This window comes from Callorhinus ursinus, unplaced genomic scaffold (assembly GCF_003265705.2).
Source record: "Callorhinus ursinus isolate GAN/ISIS: 27379988/994484 unplaced genomic scaffold, GSC_fseal_2.0 scaffold22, whole genome shotgun sequence".
Taxonomy (NCBI): Eukaryota; Metazoa; Chordata; class Mammalia; order Carnivora; family Otariidae; genus Callorhinus; species Callorhinus ursinus.
In genome coordinates this window covers 9,969,964-9,976,957 of record NW_027397084.1, presented here as the reverse complement: position 1 = coordinate 9,976,957, position 6,994 = coordinate 9,969,964, and the positions used below count along the sequence as shown (strand labels likewise).

Here is a 6,994-nt window from a genome sequence, read left to right as displayed (position 1 = left end):
GGGGAATTCTATCAGACATTTCAAGAAGAATTAATACCTATTCTCCTGAAACTGTTCCAAAAAATAGAAATGGAAGGGAAACTTCCAAACTCATTTTATGAGGCCAGCATTACCTTGATCTCAAAACCAGACAAAGACCCCATCAAAAAAGAGAATTACAGACCAATATCCTTGATGAACATGGATGCAAAAATTCTCACCAAAATACTAGCCAATAGGATCCAACAGTACATTAAAAGGATTATTCACCATGACCAAGTGGGATTTATTCCTGGGCTGCAAGGCTGGTTCAACATCCGCAAATCAATCAACGTGATACAATACATTAACAAAAGAAAGAGCAAGAATCATATGATCCTCTCAATAGATGCAGAAAAAGCATTTGACAAAGTACAACATCCTTTCTTGATCAAAACCCTTCAGAGTATAGGGATAGAGGGTACATACCTCAATATCATAAAAGCCATCTATGAAAAACCTACAGCGAATATCATTCTCAATGGGGAAAGGCTGAGAGCCTTTCCCCTAAGGTCAGGAACGCGGCAGGGACGTCCACTCTCACCACTGCTATTCAACATAGTATTAGAAGTCCTAGCCACAGCAATCAGACAACAAAAAGAAATCAAAGGCATCCAAATCGGCAAAGAGGAAGTCAAACTCTCACTCTTTGCAGATGATATGATACTGTATGTGGAAAACCCAAAAGACTCCACCCCAAAACTGCTAGAACTCATACAGGAATTCAGTAAAGTAGCAGGATATAAAATCAATGCACAGAAATCAGTGGCATTCCTATACACCAACAACAAGACAGAAGAGGGACAAATCAAGGAGTCTATCCCATTTACAATTGCACCCAAAACCATTAGATACCTAGGAATAAATCTAACCAAAGAGGCAAAGGATCTGTACTCAGAAAACTATAAAATACTCATGAAAGAAATTGAAGAAGACACAAAGAAACGGAAAAACGTTCCATGCTCATGGATTGGGAGAATCAACATTGTGAAGATGTCAATGCTACCTAGAGCAATCTACACATTCAATGCAATCCCCATCAAAATACCATCCACTTTTTTCAAAGAAATGGAACAAATAATCCTAAAATTTGTATGGAACCAGAAGAGACCCCGAATAGCCAGAGGAATACTGAAAAAGAAAAGCAAAGCTGGCGGCATCACAATTCCGGACTTCCAGCTCTATTACAAAGCTGTCATCATCAAGACAGTATGGTACTGGCACAAAAACAGACGCATAGATCAATGGAACAGAATCGAGAGCCCAGAAATGGACCCTCAACTCTATGGTCAACTTATTTTTGACAAAGCAGGAAAGAATGTCCAATGGCAAAAAGACAGTCTCTTCAACAAATGGTGTTGGGAAAATTGGACAGCCACATGCAGAAGAATGAAACTGGACCATTTCCTTACACCACACACAAAAATAGACTCCAAATGGTTGAAAGACCTAAACGTGAGACAGGAGTCCATCAAAATCCTAAAGGAGAACACAGGTAGCAACCTTTTCGACCTCAGCCGCAGCAACTTCTTCCTAGAAACATCGCCAAAGGCACGGGAAGCCAGGGCAAAAATGAACTATTGGGATTTCATCAAGATAAAAAGCTTTTGCACATCAAAAGAAACAGTCCACAAAACCAAAAGACAACCGACAGAATGGGAGAAAATATTTGCAAATGACATATCAGATAAAGGGCTAGTATCCAAAATCTATAAAGAACTTATCAAACTCAACACCCAAAGAACAAATAGTCCAATCAAGAAATGGGCAGAAGACATGAACAGACATTTCTCCAAAGAAGACATCCAAATGGCCAACAGGCACATGAAAAAGTGCTCAACATCGCTTGGCATCAGGGAAATCCAAATCAAAACCTCAATGAGATACCACCTCACACCCGTCAGAATGGCTAAAATTAACAAGTCAGGGAACGACAGATGTTGTCGGGGATGTGGAGAAAGGGGAACCCTCCTACACTGTTGGTGGGAATGCAAGCTGGTGCAACCCCTCTGGAAAACAGTATGGAGGTTCCTCAAACAGTTGAAATTAGAGCTACCGTTCGATGCAGCAATTGCACTACTGGGCATTTACCACAAAGATACAAATGTAGGGACCCGAAGGGGTACATGTACCCCAATGTTTATAGCAGCAGTGTCCACAATAGCCAAACTGTGGAAAGAGCCAAGATGCCCATCGACAGATGAATGGATAAAGAAGATGTGGTATATATACACAATGGAATATTATGCAGCCATCAAAAGGAATGAGACCTTGCCATTTGCAACGACGTGGCTGGAACTGGAGGGTGTTATGCTGAGTGAAATAAGTCAATCAGAGAAAGACATGTATCACATGACCTCACTGATATGAGGAATTCTTAATCTCAGGAAACAAACTGAGTGTTACTGGAGTGGTTGGGGGTGGGAGGGATGGGGTGGTTGGGTGATAGACATTGGGGAGGGTATGTGCTACGGTGAGTGCTGTGAATTGTGCAAGACTGTTGAATCATAGATCTGTACTTCTGAAACAATGCAACATATTTTAAGAAAAAAGAAAAAGAAGAAGAGAACAGGAGAGGAAGAAAAGGGGAGTATGTCAGAGGGGGAGACGAACCATGAGAGATGATGGACTCTGAAAAACAAACTGAGGGTTCTAGAGGGGAGGGGGGTGGGGGGATGGGTTAGCCTGGTGATGGGTATTGAGGAGGGCACGTTCTGCATGGAGCACTGGGTGTTATGAACAAACAATGAATCATGGAACACTGCATCAAAAACTAATGTAATATATGGTGATTAACATAACAATAAAAAATTTAAAAAAAAAAGAATAAGTCCATTGTAGAAATACTAAATCTTGCCATTCCTGCTAGTTGCATTTATTTTTTGGCCTAAACTATTACTATCATCTGGTATATAACACCTGTCTCTCCTGAGAATATTGTCCTTTTGTTCTTTGTTACATGTCTTAAAAAAAGGGAAGATATGAAATTCTTATGATAAAGTTTCTGCGTTAGTGAATTAGCATTCAACATAGTTTTTAATGAATTAATCCCAGAATTTTTTTACATCACTTTTATTTAGCTTATACATTTTGTTTTCTTGTAAAGCTATCCCTCATCAATTCCAGAAAACAGAATTAGTCCCTTTTGAAAATGTTCTTGAAGAGGCAATTGACATTTCATGATTAAATATTTCATAGGTTCAAAACCCTTACTGTTTCAGGCTTGTCTCATTCTCTTCCTTTCTTGTTAGAGCTATAAATTTGCCTGCTATCTCTTTTTAAGTTGCCTTTCAACTATTTTGGCCTATAAATTCCCTACCCTATATATTTACTTATGTCAAGAAACTGAATCTTTTCAGCCTGTGCACAAAAATGATTTTCCCAAACTTCCATAGTCTTGTTACTCTCCTGAGTACCCTGTCCACTTTCTGTTTGTACGATCCCATTTTAAAGGCCCAGTAATGCTGCTTATTCTGTGAGACTCACCTCATAGACTCCATGTTTTCCATTCTTCCACTCACAACAATGTATATTTTACTCACTTTGGTGAAAGTAACACCCATATTGCTGACTCCTATTTTTGCTCTTCTTGGTCATTTCTTTACCAAAGCAGTTAAGTCTGAAACTCCTTAGGTTTAAAATCCCAAGGAAAGAGAACAGCCCAAAACAATGGGGATGTGCAAATTTGCAGAAACAAGCCACATCATTAAGAAAGTAAGATAATTAAGTAAAGCTATCCAAGGTTGGCCAGTGAAAATTAAACATTCAAAATTGTATTAAGAGGTAGTTTTAAAATAATGCAATATATGTTAAGAAAAAAAAAAGAAGATAGCAGGAGGGGAAGAATGAAGGGGAGTAAGTTGGAGGGGGAGACGAACCATGAGAGACGATGGACTCTGAGAAACAAACTGAGGGTACTAGAGGGGAGGGGGTGGGGGGATGGGTTAGCCTGGTGATGGGTATTAAAGAGGGCACGTTCTGCGTGGAGCACTGGGTGTTATGCACAGGCAATGAATCATGGAACACTACATCAAAAACTAATGATGTAGTGTATGGTGATTAACATAACAATAAAAAAATTAAAAAAGAAAGAGGTAGTTTTAAACTGCCTGTTTTGATGATGTCATCCTGTCCATTCTTCAATGCCATTTAGCTATTGCTGGCATTTTGACATGAGATTCATAAGATAGAACAGTAATTAGTTTAGTTTACCTTCTGACCTTAAGACAACAGTGTCAAAAATATCAATTTTCAGCTTTTTTTCATGTTTTAGTAATGTGTACATCAACTACCCTCACCTGGATACTGAAGCTCACCTACCTCTATCCTCTATTCCATATTATCATACCCATATTCCATACCTACCCATGCTCCAAACCTTACACATACTTACGCCTATCTTTGTTCTTTAGGGCTGCTATAACAGAGCACCATAGCCAGAGTGGCTTATAAACAAAGAAATTTATTTCTCTCAGTTCTGGAGAATAGGAAGTCCCAGATCAAGGTGCTGGCAAATTTGGCCTCTGGTGAAGGCAGGCTTCCTGATTCATAGATGGCCATCTTCTAGCTATGTCCTCACATGGCAAAAGGGGCAAGAGAGCTTTCTGGAGTTTCTTTTAAGGGCACTCATAACTAGTCCCTCCACAAAGGCCCCACATCCAAATCCCAGCACACTGGAGATTAAGTTTCCACATTTGAATTTTGGAGGCACACAAACATTCAGTCCAAAGCAATACCTTTACCCACACTCTATAACTTACCCATATCCAGGACCTTATTCATATTCCATGCCTTAACGATACTTTGTATCCTTAGTCATACTCCATACCTTGCCCATATTCCCTTTTTAAAATATACTGTGGTAAAATACTTGCTGTCATAAACATTTTTACACGTACAGTTCAGTTACATATATTCCTCACCTTACTCATACTTCATACATTTACCCATGCTTTGTACCTTACTCATACTCTATACCTTACTCATACTTCATAACTGACCATTCTTCATATATTACCCATATTCACCACCTTACCCATACTCTCTGTTTCACTCAACCTCCATACCTTCTTCTGGACCAGACCTTACTCAGACTCCATGCTTCACTTTGCCCCAGTCCTGACACCCTCCCCCAATCCTTCATTATTTTTCTTTCAGTTATTCCAAATATATCGCCATTGACTAGCTTAGAATCGTATTGTGACCATGCAAAATGACTGAAACTGTTTGCTATTTTATTTAGTTAACCATGTCACACTCAGCCAGCTGACTCATCTGGATTAGTATGGTCACCACTGTCTTCCTTGGAAGATTTACTGAGGAAGGATGAGAAATGGGCTGAAGTTGTTTCTATGTGCACATTTTGTTGTGTGTGTCATGAAGTAGGGAAAAAAATCTTGTGGAGTTTTGTATTTTTAGAATGCTCACATCACCAGAACACCCTTCTCATATGAGTGAAAGAATCTCTTGAAGCCGTCATGAAATACTTCTCTTTAACTACAGAAAGAGTGGAACCAAAACAATTTGGGATGGATGACCTAGCTTATTCTAAGGATTTCCTGGAGAAGAACACAATAACAACAAAACCATATCTGTATATCTAGTCAAAACCTTTTATTCTTGTCTCAGTAGATCCTCCTCAGTAAATAAGGAGGTTATAACTAATTAACAAAAAAAGTAAATTTATATACTGGAAGATAATTATTTAAGGGTCCTATAGATGCTTTCATATTTAATTATAGATCCTGGCTGTAGGAAAAATATGTTCTTGATATTAAAAAAAAGCCTCAACATCAATGATATACCAGTTTGCTAATATTGCTAGGGATGAGAGGGATAGTTGTGGGGGAGAATTGGGGCGGAGAGGTATTTTGCAAACCATATGCCCCACAGAAACACATTCAGGTAGCACTCTCTTCTAAGTCATGTAGTCAATTTCAATCTTGCTTCAAGCCCAGCACCCCATCTCATCCCAAGTTCCCCCAGCCAGTACATTGCTTATACCAGCTTGATCAAGGAGCCTGTCGATGGCATTTGTATATTTTGCAATTACCATTCCAGAGATATGATGAACCCTGGAGTAATGTACTGTACTTGGCAGCAACTGCCTCAGCTTTTGGGCACATATGCTTCAAATCTGAGAATACCATAGATATATATGGGAATCTTTGTAGAGATCTCTGAGGCAAGCTGGTATTTAACGCAAAAGCAAACCCATTTGGAGCTAAAACACTTTCCATTAGGCAGTTAGGCGGCTGTTCTACGAGCCAGACTCACTGTGCTCGACCGACACATTTCGATTAAATGCTGCTTTGTATTCCTCCAAAGATGGGAACAATAAGGACGTTTGTCAAAGGAAAAACTGCAGCAAACGATTTCATGTTGAACATCTGTACTCTGCCGTTCATTGTTTGCAAGAGTTTATTGACCATAATTTTGATGCATATAGGTTTTAAAGAGTATAAACTGCATTTATCTTGGGCGCCTATCATTTATTTGAGTCTTGGCTTATTTATTTCCATTTTTTCTGGGCATTTTATTTATTTTGGGAAGCTGAAGAGATGAAGGAAAAGATGTTTTTGAAAAAGAACTTATAGTTAGCTCTGCAAAATTGATGAGGAAAGACAATGTTTCCACAAAAAGGATTAAGCAATTGAATTGAAAAATGTAACACTAAGCATATTATATCTTTATGATACCTTTCAGCCTTAAAGATCTCAAACCAATTTATAAACTTTAAGACCACTCTCCCAACTCATTGTCCATCATATCAATCATCATGACATTTCCAGAGTATACTATAGCAGCTGTTAATTATCAAAGTAATTTGAGGGTAGTGGAGTCAGAAGACTAATTAATGGCATTGTGAATGTGATCCTGAGAAAGTTGCTTTCTTTCACTTTAAAAATGGATGACCTAGTTTTAGAAGATGTAAACTTTCTCTTTCTTTCTTTCTTTCTTTCTTTCTTCCTTCCTT

General features: G+C 38.7%; 1 protein-coding gene across 5 annotated transcripts in view; it reads left to right on the top strand.

The window, feature by feature from the left end:
- Window positions 1-6,994, top strand: part of PKHD1 (PKHD1 ciliary IPT domain containing fibrocystin/polyductin) — a 484,077-nt gene that overhangs the window by 446,069 nt on the left and 31,014 nt on the right. The gene's annotated exons all lie outside the window — the stretch shown is intronic.